At 40.3% G+C, this 25,705-nt stretch overlaps 1 protein-coding gene across 38 annotated transcripts in view; it reads right to left on the bottom strand.

Moving 5' to 3' along the window:
• BAZ2B (bromodomain adjacent to zinc finger domain 2B) overlaps window positions 1-25,705 on the bottom strand; it is a 249,203-nt gene that overhangs the window by 165,681 nt on the left and 57,817 nt on the right. For all 38 annotated transcript variants that reach the window (XM_087881942.1, XM_034425933.3, XM_087881938.1 and 35 more), the window contains exon 2: window positions 12,694-12,736. The gene's annotated coding sequence lies outside the window, so the exon portion shown is untranslated. The remainder of the gene's footprint in view (window positions 1-12,693; window positions 12,737-25,705) is intronic.

A 25,705-nucleotide genomic window follows, 5' to 3' on the forward strand; every position in this document is an offset into this window, starting at 1 on the left:
GCATCTGTCTGCAACTCTTTACAGCAGCTGTGTCTTTTCCTGAGATAATGGGTCATTCTCACAATCTCAGGAAAAGACACATTTGCTTGCAACAGTCACAAACAATTGTTATGCTCAGCTGCCTCTGTGCTCCAAAGCACCTTTTCTTTATTTTCAAGTGCTGCACAACCATATGTTGATCTTCTTCCCTGATGAATAATTCATATCAAAATACAGACCCAGATCTGAAAGGAATTCAATGTGTGTCAACCCTACACTAGACAACTGTGGTAGCCAATTCCTAATATTAATCATGACCGTGCTTTTCAGGCCTGTCCAATTTGTGATCCACCAAACCAAATGCACTCGACCAATCACCACACATCACTATCTGCCAAACTAATATGGTTATGAATAGCCTGAAAAATCATTATATATCCCTGCTAGATTACATTATTTGTTACATTTATATTCTGCCTTTCTTTCGGAAGGTTAACTGCCTATGTCCAGGAATCTCCTATTTTCATCTGCACAAGAACTTTCCGAAGACACTCAGTGAATTCCCTGATGGAATGGGCTCTGAACAAGGCTCTCTTTATTCCCAGTCCAAAATTTTAACTACCATATCGCTCTCCATCCAACGTCGTGGGTTGTACAGATATGCAGGAGAATGCAGCTTTGTAGTTTCTCCATCCCTTGATTCTTCTGATCTGTTGCTGCAATAAAGAAGCTAGCAATTCTTAAGATACAGTCTGGGTTTATTTTCAAAAGAAAAAAGAAGTTATACTTGATCATTTCTCCAAGAATATCTGATCAAAATTATTTAGTTCAACGAGTAACAGATAAAGAGTTGGATGCAGAACTGTTAGCAGAATTCTGCTCTAGGGATGTTTTTACAGTACAGGTAGTCCTTACAAATTGAGCCCAATATTTCTGTTGCTAAGCAAGACATTTGTTAAGTGAATTTTGCTCGGTTTTACGACCTTTCCTGCCACAGTTGTTAAGTGAATCACTGCAGTTGTTAAGTTAGTAAGTGTTCACAGATTCACATGGACCTGACTCAGATAATTCAGGGCCCGACTCATGGGGGGGGACACGCGCCCAATCTAGTCTTTATCTCGGGACAGTGGCGTGATGAGTTCGGTGTGGGAATACCATTTATTCATCCCCTTTCATGGACCGATCATTATCTCCTCTGGTTGGGCTTCCATTATGCCATTCCTCGCTGCTGGGATGCGGGACCGACCAACTGGTTCCGCCCCAGGCACCTAATGGACTCTGATAGGTTCCAGATGGAGCTTGGGACGATACCTGCCTCCCTCTCCCATGCCCCGGTCAAGACCCTGGTGGATGCCTGGGAAATAGCGGCCACCGGGGCTCTTGACTGTGTCGTGCCTTTGCGGCCTCTGACCCGGACAGATCCCGGTTGGCCCCTTGGTTTACTGAGGAGGTCCGGGAGTTGAAGCGCCGGAGGAGAGGCCTAGAGAGCCTGTTGGAGATAGAGTCGATCCGAATCAGACCGTGCACAGCTAAGATCTTTTACGAGGTTTTATCTTGTGACGATAGAGGCAGCAAAGCGTTCCTACTTCTCTGCCGTCATCGTGTCCGCAGATAATCGTCCGGCCGCCCTGTTTAGGGTGTTCCGCTCCCTCTTGAATCGGGAAGTAGGGGATGACCCTCTGCGGGGCCGGGCCGAGGAGTTTAGTCAACATCTGCTGGACAAGATCGCTCAGATCCAGGCCGGTCTGGACTCTGACTGGGCAGGGTCAGACGGGGGGAGACGACCGCTTGTAGTATCTGGGAGGAGTTCGACCCTGTTACTCCAGAAGAAGTGGACAGGATCATGGGTAAGCTGAGTGCTGCCACGTGTTTATTAGACCCGTGTTCCTCCTGGCTCAGGAGGTTACACAAGGCTGGATCCAGGCAGTGATTAATGCATTCTTGGGTGAGGGAAGCTTCCATACCACCTTGAAAGAGGAGGTGGTGAGGCCACTCCTCAAGAAACCTGCTTTGGACCCAACTATTTTAAACAACTTTCGTCCTGTCTCCAACCTTCGCTTTGTTACGAAGGTTGTTGAGAGCATGGTGGCACATCAACTCCCGTTGGCCCTGGATGAAGCGGAGTACCTGGATTCGTACCAGTTGGGTTTCAGTACGGAGTACAGTACGGAGACGGCATTGGATATTTGGGGGACAATCTGCAGCCAGCAACAGCTTCCCATCGCCTGGTGCGTTCCCACAGAGAGGGCCTCCTCAGTGCCGTCGACCAGACAGTGTTGGCTGGCGACCCCCAGGGGGAGGGCTTTCTCTGTGGGCGCACCTACCCTTTGAAATCAACTGCCCCTGGAGCTCCGGGTGGCCCCCGACCTCCGCTCTTTCTGCTGAGACCTGAAAATGTGGCTGTTTCGTTTGGCCAGCCTGGACTGATGGGGTTTTAATTCTAATTTAATTTTAACGTTAGTCTTAATTGTACTTTTAACTGTTAAATTATGAGATTTGGATTTTATTTTTTAACTTTTTATTAGATGTTTCTTAACTGTTGTGAGCCGCCCTGAGTCCGGCTGGAGATAGGGTGGCATATAAATCTAATTATTATTACTATTATTATTATTATTATTGTTGTTGTTGTTGTTGTTGTTGTTGTTGTTGTTGTTGTTAAGTGAATCTGGCTTCCCCATTGACTTTGCTTGTCAGAAGGTTGCAAAGATGATCACATGACCCTGGGATACTGCAATTGTTATAAATATGAATCCGTTGCCAAACGTCTGAATTTTGATCACATGACCATGAGGATGCTGCAACGGTCGTATGTGTGAAAAACAATCATAGGTCACTTTTTTCAGTAATGTTGTAACTTTGAACGGTCACTAACAAACTGATTACCTGTATTGGAATGGGAAAGTGTAACTTGTTCAGACTGAAGGCTGCATTTTGCCTTCAAAAAGAGCCAAACATAAGCTTGAGTTAATGAAATTTTAATTAAAATTAAATCAAATATAGTTAACACAATCACTCTCCGTGTAATTAACAAATCTCTTCTTCTAGCATATTAAAAATTACAATTTAGAGGCAACTTTTTGATCAGTTCTAGAGTCAAACTCAAATCTTGAGGGGCACTGAGGATGATTTATTAAATATTATTATAGTAAATGGGGACGATTTATTAAACTTGTATGCCACCTGATTCTCATCAACCCTGGGCAGTTCACAACCAACAAACAAAATTACAATAAAATCAATTAAACATGAAAAAAAAAAAGATAAAATATATGAACAAGTGAAGGTTTGCACTCTCCCTTGCCGAAACCCTGGGTGAAGAGTCAGGTTTTCCCAGCTCTTCTAAGCAATGGCAAAGTAGGAATACTTGGATCTGAGCAGGGAAATCTCTTTTCATGGGACAGACACTGCTACAGAGAAGATGCATTTCTGGGGTCCTGATAGATGATATTGTTTAATCAGAAAAAGATAAGAGTGCACCAATCCTGCAAGATCAAATCAGCCAGGCAGATGTTATGGAAGATAGGATATGGCCTTATGCCATTTAGGACTTTATAGATAGCAACTAGCATCTTGGAAGACCTCTTTGGATAAGTGGGAATGGTTACACAACACTTTCAGAGAGAATTGGCAAAGATTACTTGAATTCCCTGCCTCCGGATCATCTCCACCTAAGCACAGCGGAAAATGAACATGCAATAGTGAAGTCACAATGAACATTTTCTCATTTATCTCTCTTATGCCTCCTGCCATCCCTCCAAAGAGATCCAAGTCTTTTTGGAGCTCTTCCTCATATTAAGGCTACCAGATCTGGGTTGCAACTGTGTGGAGGACCGTTAGAGGGTAAGCAGAGAGATACAGAAAAATCCAATTCTGGGTTTATGCAGCCCAGACCTGCTAGCTCTATCAATCGTGGAAAGACATGTTCCACGATTGATAGAGCTAGCAGTTCAAGTTCAAGTTCAAGCAAATTTCACAATATCTAGCATCTCAGAAAAATACTACAGGATATTTTCTGTTTATGATGAGGTGTAAATCCCGTCTTACATTCTACTGGTCAGTTGGTTGGTTTCTGCCTTCTGGTTGCTTCAAATGCATATGAGAAGAGGGAGGGTATTTTGGTTTTCACAGGAACCTGCTAGGGTACACATTTACTACAAACTTGTTCCTTTGGCCACTAAATCACTTGTATCCCCCTATTTTAAAGATTTAACCTCATGTTACAAATCTGGGCATTTTCTGATACTATCCTTTCCTCCATTCTAAAAAAAAATATTTAAGATGACTTTAAATAGTTTCATACTCAACTGTGGGCCCTGACTGTCTGATAAGCAAAAAGCATCCCCAACTTGGGAACCATTTAAAGCTAACCTTTAAAAGGATTCCTTTTAGTCAGCATTTCTAAAACAATTGTTTTAGCATTCCCACCCATCCATCCACTACCAGATCTGATTTTAACTTTACTGATTGTAAAGCACCCATGGGACACAGGCATGAAGGTCGCTACTGAAATACAAGATTGCAGACTATCATAAAATATTCAGCTTGCGCTAAAGAAGGAAAGATAAGAGTTCTTCTGCCTGGGATTCCCTGACACAGTTAAAATACAGCAGCATCAAACAAAGGCTCACCTTTATCTTTGACTACCAAAGGCAGAAAACAAATTAATTTTCAATTAGAACAGCTATAAATTCCATTCAAACTGCACTGGTAGTCATCGACCACTTTTAACAATCCACAATGATGAAAAGTCTCAGATCTCTCCAAAACAGCCAGCTAAGCATCCAAGATTCAGACACCCATAAATAGACAGGCTCTCTATTTTAAAACTGTCCTGTTTTCGCAGTGTGCCATCAGCTTCAACCTGAACCACTAAGTTACAAAGAGATTTGACTCATACACTTCTCAAAAACAACTGGCCTCTTGAACATTTTTGAAACAAGGAGAGATATGCAGATAATTTGCTACAATACATGGGAATCTGTATTCACAGGATTAGAAATAGTCTTCAAACAGTCCTAATTATTCTTGTTTAAGATTAACCAGAGTGCAGATATCGGGAGGTGACCAGGCTCAGATAGGACATTTGTCAGTGGTAGGTTTCAAATTTTTTTTACTACCGGTTCTGTGGGTGTGGCTTAGTGGGCGTGGCATGGCTTGGTGAACGTGGCTTGGTGGGTGTGGCAGGGGAAGAATACTGTAAAATCTCCATTCCCACCCCACTCCAGGGGAAGGATACTGTAAAATCTCCATTTCCTCCTGATCAGCTGGGACTTGGGAGGCAGAGAATAGATGGGGATGGGGCCGGTCAGAATTTTTACTACCAGTTCTCCGAACTACTCAAAATTTCCGCTACCGGTTCTCCAGAACTGGTCAGAACCTGCTGAAACCCACCTCTGACGGTTGTCTAAATTGGGCAATATCTGATTGGACAATCATTTCACAATAGCCCTTCAAAATTGTAAATATTAGAGTAATTTGAACCATGTCTAAATTTGATAAATAAAAAATAATGTTATACCAATTCATTTTTTAAAAGCTATGTTGAAAAACACAGCTAGTCATTCCTGTGGATAAAACAGAAGTTCTCAAATTTTGCAACATCGCAAGTCATCGCAAATCACTACAATTTCAATTTGGATTGATTTTGCTGATCATCTTGATAATACACATTCAAGAATCTGATCTAAATAACAATATAACTATAGTTAGATTGAAACGTCTGATGAATACATTGGTTTGGGAAGAGGAAAAAAATCCATACAAAGAATTCCTTTTAAACTGGATCACATCTCTTAATAATAACAAATTACAAAATATGATCATGGTTGTTTTACTCAGAAGATAGAAGACAGAAGATGCTATATCTTAACATCGTTCTTAAGTATGGATGGTAAAAGTATGGGGTCTTAGAATTTTCTTTCCTCTATTTTTAGTATTGCTGATATGACATCCAGTTAAGTAATTAAAATATTTTAAAGCCTATACTAATAAAGATCATCAACTGCAATCTTAAACTCACTGTACATAGGTCTACTTAGGACTGGGTTGATTTAAAACAATTTCAGGCTCAAAGTCCTGCTGAACCAAATAGGCACAGTATTGTTAGGAAATGACTATTACCTAACTTGTTGGGTTGGCATATATATAAACCCTCAATATAGCTTTAAGACTGCTGTATTGCATCATACTGTGTCCTGATTGGTTAACTCTGTAGCCAATGTCCTTAAGAGGGAGCTGGAAACCTGGTTTGTTTCTCTTTACTGCTCTTTACTGCTCTTAGCTACTCTTTCCTGTTTTTGCTCGGATAACTCTGTATGCTACTGTTTGCAACTATTTATTGTGTATGACTACGACAACTGGTAAGAAGACTTTGTTATTGGATTATCCCTGGACTATTGTATGTTTTTTTAAAAATAGAAGTTCTTCTTCCATAAAGTACAAACACACCACATTCCATTAAAAAGGAATTAACAGAAAATAAATTCTCCTCTAAATACTCAAATCTTAGTATCTTAGGTAGAGGTAAATTCACTCTGTCAAGATAAGCTGGTTCTCTAAAAAGCTCAAAGCACAGTTTCTCAAGGGCCTGGCTTTGATTGCACATACAAATCCTGATCCCTTTCTTTTCCATTCCATCTGGATAAGCCAGCTTGTCCAGACAGAATAGGGGGGGAAATGAGTTTGGGATTTGGCTGCAATGATTGTGGCAATTTAGCAACCTGTTCTCACAAACCAAACTGAATTGACTAGATTCTTTTCCTAGCAAATTGGAAAATCTATATGTTCACATTTAAAAAGCTAGCCTTCAGCATAGGAGCAGGAAGGCAGAAGTTCCACACTGTAGCTGTGACAGTTGCTAAATAGTGTCAAAGGCTTATTGAAGAAGTCTACCTTTTTCTTCTTTAGGTTGTAGGGCTTCGGCTGTTGTTTTAATCATGACGAAGCATTAGGGCAGAAGAATATGACAAATCCAGATACAAGCTGTTTAGCCACAACAGATGGCTGGAAGTAAAATGACAGTGAAGAACTTGGCATCCAAAACCAATGGCTGTACATTAGCAGTAAGAAAAGTGAGGTCATCTTTTCAAGGCTTTGTTCCACAAGTGGCTGAAACCTCTTCTTTAGATTAATCCCAGATATCCTGAAGTCAGGTTAAGGTAACAGGCTAGAAACCAGGAGACCATGAATTCTAATCCTACCTGAAGCACAAAGCCAGCTGGGTAACCTTGGGCCAGTTGTTCCCTCTCAGCCCTAGGAAGGCGGCAATGGCAAATCACTTACAAAACCATGCCAACAAAATTGCAAGAATTTGCTCAGGCAAGTACCAGGAGTCAACAGTGATTTGAAGGCACGCCCTCCACCTTCCTCAAAAGTATATATTTTAAGACACTAAAAGGTGCTTAATTTCAAATTTATTTATTTATTTATTTTATTTTTAAAATTTTTATACCGCCCCCTCTCCCGAAGGACTCAGGGCGGTGAACAGCCAAAATTAAAAACACACAATACAAACATTAAATACTATAAAACGAAATTAAATTTATCTTTGGCTTCCCCAATTTAAAACCCCTTACCCATAAAATTCCCCAATTAAAAGATTTTTAACCCAGCCCGGCTTGCTGAAATAAAAAAGTCTTCAGGGCCCGGTGGAAGGTCCGGAGGTCCGGGATCAGTCGTATCCCTGGGGATAGCTCATTCCAGAGGGCGGGTGCCCCCACAGAGAAGGGTCTTCCCCGAGGGGTTGCCAGCCGACATTGCCTGACCGACGGCACCCTGAGGAGGCCCTCTCTGTGGGAGCGTATTGGCCGGTGGGAGGTTATCGGTGGCAGAAGGTGGTCTCGTAAATAACCGGGCCCTAAACCATGGAGCGCTTTGAAGATGAGAACCAATACCTTGAAGCGCACCCGGAAGACCACTGGAAGCCAATGTAGCTTGCGCAGGAGAGGTGTCACGTGGGAGCGCCATGTCGCCCCCATAAGTACCCGCGCGGCCGCATTCTGCACCAGTTGGAGCCTCTGAGTGCTCCTCAAGGGGAGCCCCATGTAGAGAGCATTGCAGTAGTCCAGGCGGGAAGTGACGAGGGTATGAGTGACCGTGCATAAGGAGTCCCAATCCAGAAAGGGCGTATTAGGTGAACCTGATAGAAAGCCCCCTTGGCCATGGCCGTCATATGCTCTTCTAAAGACAGCCGTGCATCCAAGAGGACACCCAAGTTATGCGCCCTCTCCGTGGAGGCCAATGTCTCACCCCCAATAGTCAGCGATGGCACCAGCTGACTATATCGGGACGCCGGCAGCCACAGCCACTCAGTCTTGGAGGGGTTGAGTCGGAGCCTGTTCCTCCCCATCCAGACCCGCACGGCCTCCAGGCACCAGGACATCACTTCAAGGGCATCGTTGGGGTGGTCTGGGGTGGAGATGTACAGCTGGGTGACATCAGCGTACAGATGGCACTGCACCCCAAAACCACGGATCTCTCCCAGCGGCTTCACATAAATGTTGAACAGGAGAGGCAAGAGGACTGACCCTTGTGGCACCCCACAAACCAGGTGCCTTGAGGTCGACCTCTGCCCCCCAGCCAACACGGACTGCGACCGGTCAGAGAGATAGGAGGAGAACCACCATAAGACAGTGCCTCCCACTCCAACCCTTCCAACTGGCGCAGCATGATACCATGGTCGATGGTATCAAAAACCGCTGAGAGGTCTAATAGGACCAGAACAGAGGAGCAACCTCTGTCCCGAGCCCTCCAGAGATCATCAACCAATGCGACCAATGCCGTTTCTGTGCTGTACCCGGGCCTGAAGCCGGACTGGAACAGATCTAGATAGACGGTTTCATCCAGGTTCTGCGGGAGCTGTCGCGCAACCACACTCTCAACAACCTTCACCAGGAAGCGAAGGTTGGAAACTGGACGATAGTTTGCCAAAACAGCTGGGTCCAGAGAGGGCTTCTTGAGGAGGGGCCTCACCACCGCCTCTTTCAAGGCGGGAGGCAAGAAACCCTCACTCAAGGAAGCGTTTATAATCCTCTGGAGCCAGCCTCGTGTAACCTCCCAGGTAGCCAGCACCAACCAGGAGGGACACGGGTCCAATAAACATGTGGTTGCGTTCAACCTCCCCAGCATCCTGTCCACGTCCTCGGGATCACAGGGTCAAACTCATCCCAGGTAACAGTCTCAAGACACACCTCGGACAACCCGCCTGTACCGACCCAGTCAGAGTCCAAGCCTTCCCGAATTTGAGCGACTTTATAGTGCAGACAATGCTCAAAATCCTCAGCATGTCCTTGCAAGGGGTCTTCCCACGCTCCCAGATGGAGAAGGGAGCGGGTCACCCTAAACAAGGCAGCTGGGTGATTATCTGCCGACGCGATAAGAGCGGGAAAGTAATTACACTTCGCCGCTTTTATCGCCACTAGGTAGGTCTTGATGTAAGACCTCACTAGTGTACGGTCAGATTCGGAGCGACTGGCCCTCCAACTACTCTCTAGGCATCTTTTCCGGTGCTTCATCCCCCTCAGCTCCTCGGAGAACCAAGGAGCTGGGCAGATTCGGTGCCGGGTCAGAGGCCGCAAAGGCACAACCCGATCTAAAGCACCAGCAGCCGCCCTATCCCAGGCGGCCACCAGGTCTTCCGTCTAGTCGTGAGCCAGAGTCTCAGGAAATGGCCCAAGCTCCATTCGGAACCTATCAGGGTCCATCAGGTGCCTGGGGCAGAACCACCTGGTTGGTTCCGCCTCCCTGCGGTGGGGTGTAGCGGTCAGAAAGTCAAGTCTAAGGAGGGAATGGTCTGACCATGACAAGGATCATAACCAATCAGCTTCATAATTTCTGATTTGAATTTGTCTTCTCTCCTACAATCAGAAACAAGATTAACCACATTACATCCAGGTTTATGCAACACAAAATATATTTTTATTTTCTGTAAAATCTGTGATAAAAGGTCTAGGAAGAAAGGAAAGATGATAAAAGGCCCCAAATACAGTAGTTAATGAGCAGATTTTAAACACTGTAACAGCCAAACAAATTCTCACATAGCTTTCCTGAGTTTGGTAATCCCAAATGATTTGGAACTAAACCCCCCTGGATTCCCAGCACCCTAATAATTCTGCGACCCAAAAGCAGATGAAAGATGTCAAGTTACTTAAACCTTGATTTTTTTTCCTTTTCTTTTTCCATTAGTGTGGCCCAAAAAATTCTGCCACAAGAAATGTAAGGTTACAATAAAACAGCAAAAAAGAAATAGAACAAAATGTTTCTAGAAGCATGTTGTTATAAAAGTTAAAACAGACATTTACTATTTTTTTAGGTTAAAAGAAAAAAGAAAAGGAAAACACACACACAACCGGAGAAGCAAATAAAGACTTTTCTCACAATAGAAGAAACTGAGCTGGGCAGTGGGCACTTCCCTCAAGATACTGTGCTGGAATCGATGCTATTTAATATTTATAAATATCCTGGAGAGTGGGAGAACAGTTAAATTATAAAACTATAGATTTTTCTGAATGCAATCATAAAGACTGCCTAAAGAATCCCTAAAAATCTTAATAAACTGTGCAAATGGTAGGTAAAATAACATATGAGCTTGAACCATAGGAAGGATAAAACATTTGGCATCACGTGCTGGTTTTTGAACCAGGCCATGGGGAAACAGGATTTTGAAGTCCTAAACAGCTTGGGTCCAGAACACCGGAGGAATCCTTCAAGATTTTCTCTGCCCAAGTAAGATTATTGGATAATTCCCTGTCAAGAAGCAGCCAACCCACTGGATCAATGGAGTTGATGTACAGAATGTGCTGATGGCCTTGGAGAATGAGAGGAAGAGATGCTACCAAGGAAACTATCAGACAAAAGAGGTAGGAGTCCCAAGTGGCTTAAAAGTCAGACAAAGAAACTTAGGAAAGAGTTGCACTAATGGATCAAAGTGGCAGTGAGAAATTGTACTTTCAGACTTGCAAGTTTCTACTAATGCAGCCTTACAATAAAATGGAATTAGTCCATCTAATTGTGTCTCCTGTCTGGTTGACTGGGGAGAGCCGACTGGTTGAAATTCACTTCCCAGTATAGTAACTAGACTTCCTCTTGTGTTAGCCATTGAGAAATCTTTAATAACATGTGTGTCAATTGGCCACCATCTTTAATTCCTTCGTTAATGAATTTTGGAAACTTTGCCAAAATGATACCTTTTAAATCTATTTTAAATGTAAGAATGTGTTCTTTTGTGTATGTTTATCTATCTGACCTTTTGGCCATTCTGTTTATTGCCTAGGGACTTTTATGATATATGGCCTAAAAGCACAAAAATGAAATCAATAAATACATGCTATCAAGGACTAGGCGTTACTAAGGCTAGAACTATTGGTTTTCTAATTATTTCTACACTCATGTGCATAACATACCAAAGCAAACCCAGCAATTCAATGGGAGCTAACCATGGGCACTAGAGGGAACCAACCAACCATATATTATGCTTGAATATATCATTTATGGTTCAGCAAAGGGCTTCCCGGCCTGCAAACTTAAAAGAATAGCTTTACATGGAAATCTCAACTCACTGATATTTTGATTTATCAGGAGATAGGTCTCACTCATTTATTTTCCGCGCAGTGCAATTACAATTATAAAACCCAACCAGATTTTGTTTTTAAAAATGTCAGAATCAGGCCAGCTCTAAATTTCTTATTCTCACCATTCACTTCAAGTATGACTTCTGAATGAGAATAAAAAAGTGCTTTGCCAATTTGTACCAGTGGCTGGAAATCGTGTGTTCCATGCAGCAAATGAGCCATAATCATAATATCAAACAGCATCTAGAGTATGATTTCCCTGTGTGACAATAGTAAACAGAAAAAAAGGACTGCTGTTTGAAAATTGCTGCAAGTCCTACCTGAGCGACGGATGACATTTTGCTATCCTCAATAAGTGGCAAAATGGTTCCATATAAAGAAGTTGAACAATCCAGTAGATGAATCTTACTTCAGTTATCGAAACAGAACAGTGTCCTCCTCTATATCTAAAGGAGCAGGGTAGCTTATGAAATGCAGAGCAAGTTCTGTGCACTCACTGTCCCCATTTTATCCCCCCAGTATCGACTCTTGGTACGATTTGCTACCCAACCTTAAAATGCCATTTACTTCTCATTGATATGAAGCTCAACTGCCTCTTATCTGACCATTGTCTAGTCTGCAGCTCTCCTTCCTGTCTCTCAAGGTCATTCTCACATACTATGGTATTATACATTGAATGTACTCAGGTAAAGAAAGTCCTCTGAGTAACAGCTTCACAGCACTGGAACTACCCAATATATAGTAGGTTAACTCTGCCCAATCTACTCCTCTCCAAATATATAAAGCTACACAAAAGTCAGTATGGTGTAGTGATTAAGGCATCAGGTTAGAAACCAGAAGACAGTGAGTTCTAGTCCCACGGTAGGCACAAAGCCATCTGGGTGACCTTAATCGGTCACCTTCTCTCAGCCCCACGAAGAAGGCAATGGCAACCATTTCTGAAAACCTTGTCAACAAAACTGCCGGGATTTGTCCAGACAGTCTCTGAGAATTAGACACGATTGAACAGAAGAAGAAAAAATAAAGCTACACAATTTCTCACGCATTTAACTTTCCCTGGGTCATGCCCACTGTTCTTAAGTGCTCCAATACAAATCATACTTGTAAAAAAATTATCTTAATGTCAGACAGTGAGCAACTAACTTACTGCGATCAATGTGGTCAGTTCTGCGGCATCACGGTTTTGAAATCTGAAAGACAAAAGAAAGGCAATACTCAGTTGAATTATCCCCAGATGCTAAACAACATCCTGTAAGCAGATGCATGAAATGTAATATTCAAGAATTTCCATAAACAATCAAGACAATAAATATGCACAATGGAACACCTGATCATGGACATTTTTAAAATAAAACATGCAATGTGCAGTCTGATTCCACAGGAGTCAGGAGAAAATTGCTTCTTTCACTGTCATGGCTTGGCAGGGGGCTGGTACACCAGTTATACCAGTGGTGGGTTGCTCCCGGTTCTGTCTGGTTCTTTAGAACCAGTAGTAAAAGCAGCGGGAGGCTCCGCCCACCCACCTGGACGTCATAATTAATGATCTGCGCATGCACAAAAGTTTCCATTGTGAACCGGTAGTAAAGGTAAGTAGAGCCCATCCCTGAGTCATACTATGTGTCAACCTGAAGGGATGATCAACTAGAAGCCCACCATTCTAAGGTCAGCATGAGGTGCTGGCATTGCTGTGCAACTGCCTTATCTGAGAAGGACTGATGCACATGCCAAACTCTTGAGAGTTACTTCCCTCTGTTCCTGCTACTGTTCTTCCTTTTGGATACAATCAGGACAAGGAAAAGCAGCTTCTATTTGCCTGCCCTGAACACCCTACAGGTACTCAATTCTGGACCCCAAAGGGCAAAACAAAGCCATTGGATGGTGGTGACAATAGATAGGAGGCGGTACTCAACAGTTTAGTCAACATAGATACTGAAGTCCCAATCCCACAGTTGAGAGAAAAAAAGAGTTTATCTACCCACAAACAGTATTCCATTGGGAGACAAAGAAGAATGTGGAAAATAATGTAAACCACTTCTGCCAACTTTTAGCATACTCTTTCATTCCTTAGGTTATTCTTTAGCAAAAAAAGAAAGAAATGAAATCAGGAATATAAAGTTGTTCCTGGTGTATTTTTCTTGATCAGACCAAATGATGAGATTTTAAAAGATTTGTTTACAGGTAAGGGGTAAGATATGGGAAGAAAATATTTTTATTGTATTTTCAGAGAGAGTAATGTTACTGTGTTATAGTATATTCAAAGGAAAGGAATATAAACTTGGTTTATTTGGTTAAGGGTATGTATGTATGTATGTATGTATGTATGTATGTATGTATGTTATTATTTTTGGTAAATCCTAATAGACTTTGGCTGACTGAATGATAAAGCTTTAAAATTTGTTTATAGTTAAGACAAAAAATGTGTGAAAATCTTTGAGTGTTGTATGAGAGAAGATGATAAATTAGTGAAATGTTATGAACTTGTTATGATGAAGGGGGGATCATTTCCTTATACATCTTTTTTATTTTATTTTTATTAATTTTTTAATCTTTATATTTGAAAACTTTAATAAAAATATTTTTAAAAAAGAAAAATTAAATCTTAAGAGTGACTAGGAAAACGTAGTAAAGATGCATAAATGCGTAGTAGATTGATAAATGATTAAGCATATTCTTACATATTTAACAAAGAAATGTCTGTAGAAATGGGTGGTTGATATATTTTGGTATCGAAATAAAAACTATAAATTAATGTCTACAAACTAGGCTTTGGATAAAGCTCTGGATAAAAGTCAACTTGAGTCTATATAATATGGCAATCTAACATCAGATATTTTTATTCCAACATTTATGTAGATTCTTACTAGTTTAGTTGCTCTCAGTTTCAGGCTCCTGTTATTATTTGTATCATTTTTCTAGAGTTTACTGAAAGAGATCAATACTAGAAGAGAAAGTAAAGAGAACGACATTTCCTCAACTACTCCAACATACAATAGACTTGGACTCTACAAAACTTCAAGTTCCAAATAAGCATAGGTCTACAATAAAGTTAGAGTTTCAACCTGTGAGTATATTCTATTCTAGGTACCACTCAAACAGTTATCTCTTGAAAGCCATCTTCAAAATTATTGAACAAAGCAACTGAACAAATTTAATGACATATAATGCTGCTAGTAAGCAACAAAGGATGTTAATGAATGATATATTAATAAAGCCTATCAGGAAACAGAAAAATAATTTTAAAAACCATCTGCTTTGACTGCAATCTTCCCACAGAAATTGAAAAATGCTTCATCTACAATATGAACCTTACTGGAATAAAGAGAACAGTAGAAGTGCAAGGCAATGCCATTCGACAAGTGTCAATGAAAAGATTCTTACTTTAACCCATCTCTCAATGTCAACACAATAGTACACAATAACATACTCTGAATTTTTCACTGCACAGTTTAGTGCAAGAACAATGTCTAGAAGTTCAGGAAAGTTTTATGTAAATAAACATAAACTTTATTAAGAGCAAATATTGTGAATACATTATCTACCCTGCTACAGCCTACCTAGAATGCCTGTATTATATAGTATATTCATATTACAGTATGCCAATGTAGCAATCTCAAAGTCAGAGACTGCTAATAACCTAACCCTAACCCTAACCCAACCAGAGTTAGATTCTTGGACTTAGACCATGATGTCCTATGTTCAGCTCAGTATTTCAAGCTTCCTAGGTAATATTTGCATTTCCCCTTTAACAAACAGTATTTGCCTTTTCCAATTCAATTTTCTCCCAAGAATGGCTAATAAAAGTATAAATTCACAAGACAAGCAGAGAGAAGGAACTTATAGCTAAATTAAATTATGGATAAATACCCTATATCTAAGATACAGTCAGATTAATAAAGAACTTTTCCAGGTACCAAAAATGCATAATCAGTAACCATCAGTAGAGAAAACATCCTTTTGAACTCAGTCTGAATGGCTCCTCCACCTGTAAATTCCAAAAATAAATATGGGAAAAAGAGCCCTCAATATTGCTTTGGTTGACAAAGTGTATCAATCACGCAAGTCCTTAAAGTTTCTCAACCTAACATCTCACAAGATTCTCATAAAGGTCAAAAGCTGGAGGGAATGAATTTTAAAATAAAATAAGTGCAATGATAATGGATCAAAAAATCTAACAGAAGTAACTGATGGGTTGGTTAGAGAAAGCATGAAAATACCTCAAACGTCTCTGTTTACATACTATGACTGGCAAAAGTATGATCATGTTATGGATGTCGATTTCACTTTTGTTATTTTAGAAACAGAAGAAAACAGCAATAATGTTTGGCTGCTAACGGTCATGCAGGATGGAATGGTCACAAATGACAAGATCTCCTTCACACTGCATTTTTTTCTAGTTGCATTCAACTGTTGATTCCAACACTGTGGCATTCCACAGATGCCTATCTGAGATTGTCAACTCTGCTTTTCCCTGTGTTTTGAAATATATCCTTCATTTATATTGCTTTGTGTGTGGCTTGTGATGTGAACTTTGAATGATACTAGCTCTACTGTGAACATTCCATCTGGAGACTCTTTATATACCATACTTTTTGGAGTATAAGATGCACTCCCCCCCGTAAAAGTGGGTGAAAATTGTGGTGTGTCTTATAAACTGAATGTTGCCGAAGCCCCACCCAGCCACTGGCTTCCACCCTTCGGCCATTTTCGGCCTCCGCACATCATGTTTTCAGCCTCAGCATGGTCCATTTTAGACCTGTTCCAGGCTGCAGGGATCGCCACAGCACATCGCTGCTGATTGCCGCCTCTGCATGTCGCATGTTCAGCCTCCACATGCCCCATTTTTGGTCTCCATGTGTCACATTTTCGGCCACTTCCAGGTGGTGGGGATCGGCGGTGGCGGCAATCCCCACCTCCTGGAACCGGCTGAAAATGTGATGTGCGGAGGCCAAAAACCGGGCATGCGGAGGCCAAAAACGGGACACGCAGAGGCAGCGATGGGCTGTGGCAATCCCCACTGCCTGGAACAGCTGATTGGTGGTATTCCAGGAGGCCAATCCAACCACCAATCAGCTGCTCATGCTGAATCAGGCTGCGATAACGTGCAGAAGCTTACCAGGCTCTTTGCTGCAAGCTCGCTAGCCAGATGAATATAGATGGATGCTGGTAGGAAGAGGCAGAAAATTTTTCTTGTTTTCCTCCCCAAATGTGCGTCTTATACTCCCGAGTGACTTATACTCTGAAAAATACGATACCTGCATTGTACTCGCTTTCCGTACCGTGTGAATGTATGTGCATGTACATATGCAGGACCTACCCTAATGGACTGTGTTTCATTCATTTTGAATCATGTCAGCTCCTGCTGAAAGCCAGTTTTTTATTTTTGTCTAGCAGAGGCCAGCAGTCTCAATTAACTTGTTTTATATTACTGGTATTGTTCTTCCTTTTGATAGAACAGAATGGGTTTTTTTGTTGTTGCTGTTCACATCTTGGTTTGCTGCTCAAGAGCTGCTTGCTATACACTGTTAATCATGCTCAAGGGCATCTTACAAATAATCCTGTACCTCAAAGACAACATGTCTATATTTCATATTTTTGAGAAATTGTTCAGCTATGTTTAGAAATTCGTCATTTCCTTACATTTTAACATTGTTTCCAAAGCATATTGCACACTGCAAGGTCACGAGTTAAAAATGATTGACAAATGACTATTAACAAGCATCTTCCAAGGCAGAAGTTAAATATATTCCAGCCTCTCACTATAATTAGTAAAAATTGTCATGCTCTCATTATATTCTTAAAATAACTCTCTTTAACAGAAATGAGCACACTGGATAGACTCTGGTTAAAATTTCAAATGGTAAAGATTAAAGCTGCCTGATAGATTTGCGTTATACTCCCTATTACATACAAGAAATTAGAACTCCCCAAGTAATTTAACTCACAGTACCTTTCAGGCTATTATTATTATTATTATTATTATTATTATTATTATTATTATTATTGGTTAATCTTTAGTGAGATTCACAGCCTTTGAGGCTGGTTAATAGCTCAGCAGCTCGAGTCCTAACCAAGGACCTAGGAACTGTTAAGGTATCGTCGGAGGATGTAAGCTGTTCCGAGTAAGGTGGTTTTTTGTAGAGTCAAAATGTTGTTGCTGTTGTTGTTGTTGTTATTGTTATTATTATTATTATTATTATGCTTCATTGCAGCCAAATGCTTAGACTAGATTTGGCATTTTTATTCACTTATTCAGTTCTTCCCAACGATCTGGGATAGGCAGATGTAGTTTGACAGTTAGAGATATCATCGCAGCATGTAAGCTGTTCCAAGTAAAGCTGCCTTTTGCAATTGACCAATGGTGATTTTGTCAATGCCCATGGTGTTTAAATGGTGCTAAAATTGTTTTAGGATTGCACCTAAGGCGCCTGTTAGGATTGGTACAACTATCTTTGCTTTATTTTGTCACATTCTGTTTCTATTTGCAGGTTTTGAATTATTGTTATTATGATTCACTGTACAGTTCAGTCCAGTCAGATATTTAGACTGGATTTGGCATTTTTATCCATATATCAAGTCCTTCCCAAAGACCTGAGATAGGCAAATGTTCTTGTTTGATGGTATTAAAGGAATTGTTGTGGGATATATTACTATTTTTCAAGAATATAAATGAAATAAAGCAGGCTTTTTCAGCTGCTGAGAAATGAAGCAGGATTTATTAGACCTCACTTGAGGTGATTATGTCTTTGAGGACTATTTTGACATTTAGAATAAATACTGCAATATATAATATATATATACATATATATTTTAAAAATCCAGATGCCAGAAAAAAGAATCAAGTCATATACAAACATATAATGATGTAAACCTAGAAAAAAAAAGTTTCGAAAGTGTTTATTTGGAGAAAAAATGAAACAAAACACTAAGAACACTAAATATCAATGTGAAATGAAGAGAGAATAGACTCTAAATCTCTCTGTTTTATTCTCTGACAAAATACTTGGCATGTTTGCCTTTGTTGGTGCAATTGGCAATCATTCCCTGGCTAGAGTCCATTTGTCCTAAAGTGAGATGACGACAGATTTCTTGGAAAATTACTTTGATGCCTTTATAAAACTCCAAGTGCAAAAGTTCTCTCAATATTAGGCCTACATTTGATTGGCCTTTTATCTTATTATCTCTGGTTATGCCCCCCTTACATTTTGCTCAACAATTTTACTCCACCATTCCATTTAACTCTTAGAAAAGAGGCCTTTAACACTCTCGGTGCTTTCAAAAATATTAGCTGGGTGCTCCAAAAGGAGAACATTTGTAGAGCAGCAGGTCTGGCACATAGCTGCCATCAAGGCTACAGGGTGTACATGACAGGAAAGCCATCTGTAACCAAGAAAGGGCAGTCTGCTCAGTCAGAAGACTTGAGAGGGAAATTATATGCCAGGAGACAATTTCTGCAACAGATATAGTATACAGGCAGCTGGTTGTAGGCAAGAAACTCAAATCTGTTTTCACGTCCTAGTAAAAAAAGGAGAGTAAGTCAAAAGCACAAGCAGATTTGCATGTGTGTGTATATGTGTGTAACAGATGATTCTGGCTTTCTGACACAGAGATTTTAATAGCTGTGCTGGTAAACGCACAATGGGAAGGACTTTTAAGCACCACTAACTACACTTTGCATAAGCCATCATGAATGCACATGGCATTTGAGGTATTTCACGCTTCACATGAATGTTGACATTCTCAAATGCAATGAAATTTTAAAAAAAAACAAGATCTGGGTGTTGATTATCATGGTTAGCATTCTTTAGTACATATCTAAAATGTTTGTTTTTGTTTGTGTGATCATGATGGGAAGAATTTCCAGTCCAAATTGCTTTCTGGAATAGAGACAAGGTTCACTGTCTATTGGCTCATTCTGGAAACATAAAAAGCCATGTTCTGGAGCCCAGATGTTCCTTTCTATATACCCATCTCTTACCTCAGGAATGTTCTTTTTAGTACCTCAGAGATCCTAAATTAAACCTTACAAGTATCTTAGTCTTCATTGCTTCCACCTTTCTCCTTCCCTTTTGGTGCAGCTATTGGATGGCAAGATGATAATATTCAATACTGAACATGAGAATGAATTTAATTGTTAAAATAATTTTAAATGGAAAATCCATATATGGATCGGTGCAGGATTCCTCACCTTTTTGATGTTTTGAACTACAAATTTTGGGGTTTCTTCTTCTTGACTTATTCATACTTCCCTCATATTTGGTAGAGAGCCAATTTGGTGTAGTAATGAGAGCAGCAGGCTAGAAACCCGGAGATTGGAGTTCTTGTTCTGCCTCAGGCATAAAGCCAGCTGGGTGATCTTGGGCCAGTCACTCTCTCTCAGCCTAGAGAAGGAGCAGGCAATGGCAAACCATTTCTTAAAATCTTGCCAAGGAATCTGTAGGGACTAGATCAAGCAGTCCACATGGAGTCAACACTGTTAAACATCCATTTACATGTTGATATGTCTTATATGTTGTAATTTAATCTTCATTCATTCTATAGGACTGAACCAGATTTGGTTTGTAATTCTTTTGTACTGTTCATAGACAATTCACTTAAAAGCCATTCATTCTTGATGCTCTTTGTCTTGTTTTACATCACATATTTCTGAATTTCCCCATTCCCTCTACATTCAACTTACATGCATATTTCTCATGATTTACTCAATTCTCACTTGAACATAATTTTTCTTGCAAGATCACACTTCCAGATAAAGAACTAGGCCACAGCTATCCATCTTTATTTGTTTGTTTGTTCCCCACCTTTATTATTTTTTATAAATAACTTCTTTATTTCCTAAGAATGCCTGAGTTTCTTTTAAATAAGGCTGATGATAGAGGCTGGTATTTTCCTTTGCACGCTAAAAGCTCTTCATGTAATTGTTTTGTTAAAAAATTCTTTAAAAACATCAGATACAACATGGTGTCTGGTGAACACCACAGAAAGGTTAATCTGACAGCCACTTGGGAAGTTTTTGAGAAGAAACTTTGATTATATATTCATAAATAAATAAAAATAATATGGTGATATGATCTGGCTGAGCAGAAATAGCTTCGTGTGCACATATAGGAAGGAGCCCTGGTGGTGCAGTGGTTAAAGTGCAGTATTGCAGGCAAACTCTGCCCACAGTCTGGAGTTTGATCTTGATGGGGCTCAAAGTTGACTCAGCCTTCCATCCTTCTGCGGCCAGTAAAATGAGGACCGATTGTTGGGGCAATATGCAAATAATGCTCCAAAATTGTAAACCACCCAGAGAGTGCTATAAAGCACTATGGGGCAGTATGTAAGCCTAAAATGGTATGCTATGCTTTATATTCTCGTATATCAGATCTCACTGTGTCAGTCACTCAGCAGCTTCCTTCCTTAAGGCAACCATTACTAATTTCCCATTCATCCTTGACCACTGGCACTTAAATATAAGGGTTGTATGCTAGTTTGGAATCACTTTGGACTAGTAGAGTTATATGATATTGGTGGGTTCTGAGAACCGAATCAATTTTTCCCCCACCTCTGCTGATTTAAACAGTAGTGTATTTTTTGTAGTGTTTGCAGTACCACAGCGATTGTGGGTGGTCTATTATCCCCATTGATGTGAACTATAGTTTCACCCTGCCTCCCATCTCCTGGAGTTCCCACCACTGAGCTTCAGTGTTCTGCTTATTTAGAACTCATCTCTCTTTCCCTGCCTCTCTCCAGCCATCACATTTACAAAGGTGCCTAGTTGCAAAAATATTGATGTGCTATTTTTCATTATCACAGCTGGTGGGTCTTTACAGCCATTTGAGAAAAGGTAGCTTGATGATTTGTATCTCCTACTCTTAGAAATCACTCATCGGTTTTTTGCAAGTGACCAGACAAACACTAAGAGCATAAATAAAAACATAGATTCGGAGGGGATTGTTACCTCTCTTTTTTTTTCTATTTGGGGTGAGTGGGCTCTGAGGGATTTGTGTTATTCCAAGATCCACAAAGAGACCAGTAATTGGTTCATGATATTCTCTACACATTCTCTTTATTTCAAGGTTGGCAGAATTGAAGATGATAATGGCTCAGCTTCAAACTGTTTTGAACAGACCGAGGAATGGAAATCATAGCATTGAAGTAACCAAGAACAAAAGCCATTTCCTGCTTTCCAAATTTTGCTCTTAGCAGTAGCTTGCTTTTTGTACTGTGACTGAAACCATCAGACACACGTGCTACATGGGAAGCAGAAACAAATGTGCGAGCTTTTGAACAAAACCCTCTCTTTACTAACAGGAATGGAATGGAATGGAATGGAATGGAATGGAATGGAATGGAATGGAATGGAATGGAATAGAATAGAATAGAATAGAATAGAATAGAATAGAATAGAATAGAATAGAATAGAATAGAACTCTCAGTGTACATGCAAGCAACAAGTGATGAATCATGATCATAATCATAAAATACAATCATCATAAATAATAAGATACAACATTCAGTGATAGTCATAAGATACTAAATAAAAGCAATCAACATAAATCATAATATATGAGTATACATTAACAGCTATTAGTATTAGGAATGGAATAGGAAGATGTAATGTAAATGGGTTTTTATTATTATTTCAGGGAGAAATAAAACAAATTTAATCACTCATATTCAATATTTCTGCTCAGAATTATATTTGAACAAAGTTATCTGTTAAGGAAACCTTACTGAGTAAATTTATCTTGCACTTTATGATTCTTTTAGGGGCCCGCTTTGTTGTGCTAATTTTAAACCATCATATTACAAGGACATCATTTTTTAAAACGTTAAATCGATTCCTTCGAGCCCAATTTCTTCCTAGATTCACCAAATACATATACAAATAAAATACATTTATCTGGATTAATAATTAAGATATATAAATGTTAATATAAGCCCACATATATCCTTCTTACAGGGATGCAGTGGCTCAGTGGCTAAGATGCTGAGCTTGTCAATCGAAAGATCAGCAGTTCAGTTGTTCGAATCGCTAGTGCCGCGTAACGGGGTGAGCTCCCATTACTTGTCCCAGCTTCTGCCAACCTAGCAGTTCAAAAGCACTTAAAAAATGCAAGTAGAAAAATAGGGACCATCTTTGATGGAAAGGTAACAGCATTCTGTGCGCCTTTGGCATTTAGTCAAAGTGCCGGCCACATGACCACGGAGGCATCTTCGGACAGCGCTGGCTCTTTGGCTTTGAAACGGAGATGAGCATGCCCCCTAGAGTCGGGAACGACTAGCACATATGTGTGAGGGGAACCTTTACCTTTTATATCCTTCTTAAATCAAAGTAAACAACGTCTAGAACTTTATTCTCTCTCATATACTGTATCTGTGTAATACAGTTGTCCGCGACTTAAGATCACAATTGGGACTCGAATTTCTGTTGCCAAGCCAGCCAGTTGTTAAGTGTGTTACCCAATTTTATAACTTTTTTTCCATGGTTGTTAAGTGAAGCATATAGTCATTAAGTGAATCCATTAAGTTTTCCTCATAGACTTTGCTTGTCAGAAGCTGGCTGGGAAGCTTGCAAATGGCAATCACATAACCCTGGGGTGCTGTAGCCATCATAAATATATGACAAGAGGACGAATTTTGAATACGTCACTATGGTGATGCTACAATGGTCATAAGTGCGAGGACCAGTTGTAAAATCCCTTTTTTCAGTGCTGTTCTAACTTCGGATGGTTGCTAAACAAATGGTTATAAGTCAAGGGCTCTCTATACTTTGTTTTTTTCCTATATGCATCTTTCTCATTCGTTCTTCCTTTCTTTTGCTTGGGTGCAATTTACACTCTCTTCTAAAAATCAGTACAAATTCCACAAAATATACAATCCTATTGCTTCTTGGGAAGTATCCCAGGGACTCTAAACATTGTATGGTTTCCAGAATTCCCCACCCAATTCTAGTGCCCTGGGATCAGTTTCGCAGACAACCAAACCAGCATCATTCAGAAACCTAAAACAGAGGCGTAGCAAAGGGTAGGATAGGAAATAGCAGTGTGGGATAATGGATAAAGTACTGGAGTAGTACAGTGGCCTAGAGGTGGAGGTCTCGCCTCACAATCAGGAGGCTGTGAGTCAGTGGTGGGTTGCTACCCCGAATCGGGTGAACCAGTAGCGGTAGCAACGGGAGGCTCCACCCACCCACCTGGACGTATCTGCACATTTGCAGAAGATTCTGCACATGCGCAGAAGTGTTGCCTGCGCTCGCGAGCGTGCTCGCAAGCAAACCGGTAGCAGCTAAAATTAAAACCCACCACTGTTGTGAGTTCGATCCTAGGTAGAGGCAGATATTTCTCTCTCTGGGTACAATGAGAATATATCTGCTGAACAAAGCTCCGCATTGGTGATAGGAAGGGTATCCGGCCAATAAACACTCAGTTGCCCAGATACCACCCCGCGAGGGATAAGGGGTCATTAAAAGAAAATGATAATGGTTAAGATATTGGACTAAATAATTCACCTGGTAATTTTGTGCCAATCACACAATGGCCCAGCAAAGTTAGTGCTACAAAGATAAAACCAGTAGGGGGGCAGACTTCTATATACAGACAGTTCTCTACTTATAAACAGCTTGTTTAGTGACCATTTGAAGTTACAATGGCATTGAAAAAAGTGACTTATAACCATTTTTCACATGAGTGTTGGAGCATTCCCATGGTCACCTGATCAAAATTCAGACATTTGGCAACAGATTCATATTTATGACAGTTGTAGCGTCCTGGGGTGATGTGATCACCTTTTATGACCTTCTGACAAGCAAAGACAATGGGGAAGACAGATTCGCTTAACAACCATGTCACTAACTTAACAACTGCAGTGATTCACTTAATCACCGGGGCAGGAAAAGTCGTAAAATGGGGCAAAACTCACTTTACAAATGTCTCACTTAGCAACAGAAATTTTGGGCTCAATTGTGATCATAAGTCGAGGACTGCCTTCAGTTCCCCTCCTTTCCATGCAGTTCATAGAGTATGTAAGAATCAGATACCAGCTTACTGGACCTAAGATAATATTCATATACCAGAAATACAGCATTCAATTTTTTAAAAAATCACAATTCTTTTAACATCTGGAAAGGCCCACTGATGTCATTATTTGGAATTGCTCAATACCAAACAACTCTGTTAATTCTGACTTATATTTATAGCATCTGTTCATAAAAGAAGAATCTTTTACATTCAGTACAAGTAAATATCCCTGAATTGTCCATATGGTTCTTGCTTTTAATGATACTGTATTTATATTTTGGAAAAGATTGCAAGTCCTTTAAACATTATCTTCTGTGGAAATCTTAAAATATCAGTTTCAGTCTAAAGATTCATAAAGACTGTAAGAAAAAAAAGTATATAATATCCTGGTCTGGAAACATGATACAATACCTTTGCTGAAACTAAGCATATTTGAGTGGCATAGTCTTCAACAATACCTTCTATTCATGGCACAGAAGAGAAAACATGCAAGAAATACATCTGCTTTTGAAAGTGAGCTTAATGGCATTTTTATATTTTCCTTACGTGTCTTAAGGGAATCTATTTTTTTTTTTATTTCACTGAAACTTCACTTTTAAACCACATTTTACAGCAAATGAAGAATCCATAGATGGTTTCGCTTACCTACAAGCCTAATTCATAGAGTCATAGGGCTGGAAGAGACCTTGGAGATCTTCTAGGATGGTATAAGGATTCGCTGCCCAAGGCAGGAATCCTTATACCATCCCAGGCAAATTACAATTACTTTAATCTGTCATTGAGTATCCTTTATCAAATAGATCAGCTATCCTTATCATGCACGAACTTGGACTCCGCATCTCTCCCCCCATCCTTACATTGACTAGCAATTGTTCACAGGTAAGTCTCCAAAATCATCAATTCTAAATCTATTCTTTCCATATTAAGAACCTCTAGTGGCCAGTTTTACACCAGGCCATGCATTTATTGCAACATGCTTCCCTCTCTCCTTTTTGCCAGCCACTAGGCATACCTGTAAAAAGCCAGTTGAAATTTACCCTAGGAACAAAGAAGGAAAAGGTTGACTGTGCATTTGATTCAGTATTATTAATTCAGTACACCATCTGCAGGCACTGTTCACATCATGGTAACACAGGGAGACATCAGGACTTCACTCCA

The sequence above is a fragment of the Pantherophis guttatus genome, chromosome 1, assembly GCF_059756535.1.
Source record: "Pantherophis guttatus breed Tessera chromosome 1, ASM5975653v1, whole genome shotgun sequence".
Lineage (NCBI taxonomy): Eukaryota > Metazoa > Chordata > Lepidosauria > Squamata > Colubridae > Pantherophis > Pantherophis guttatus.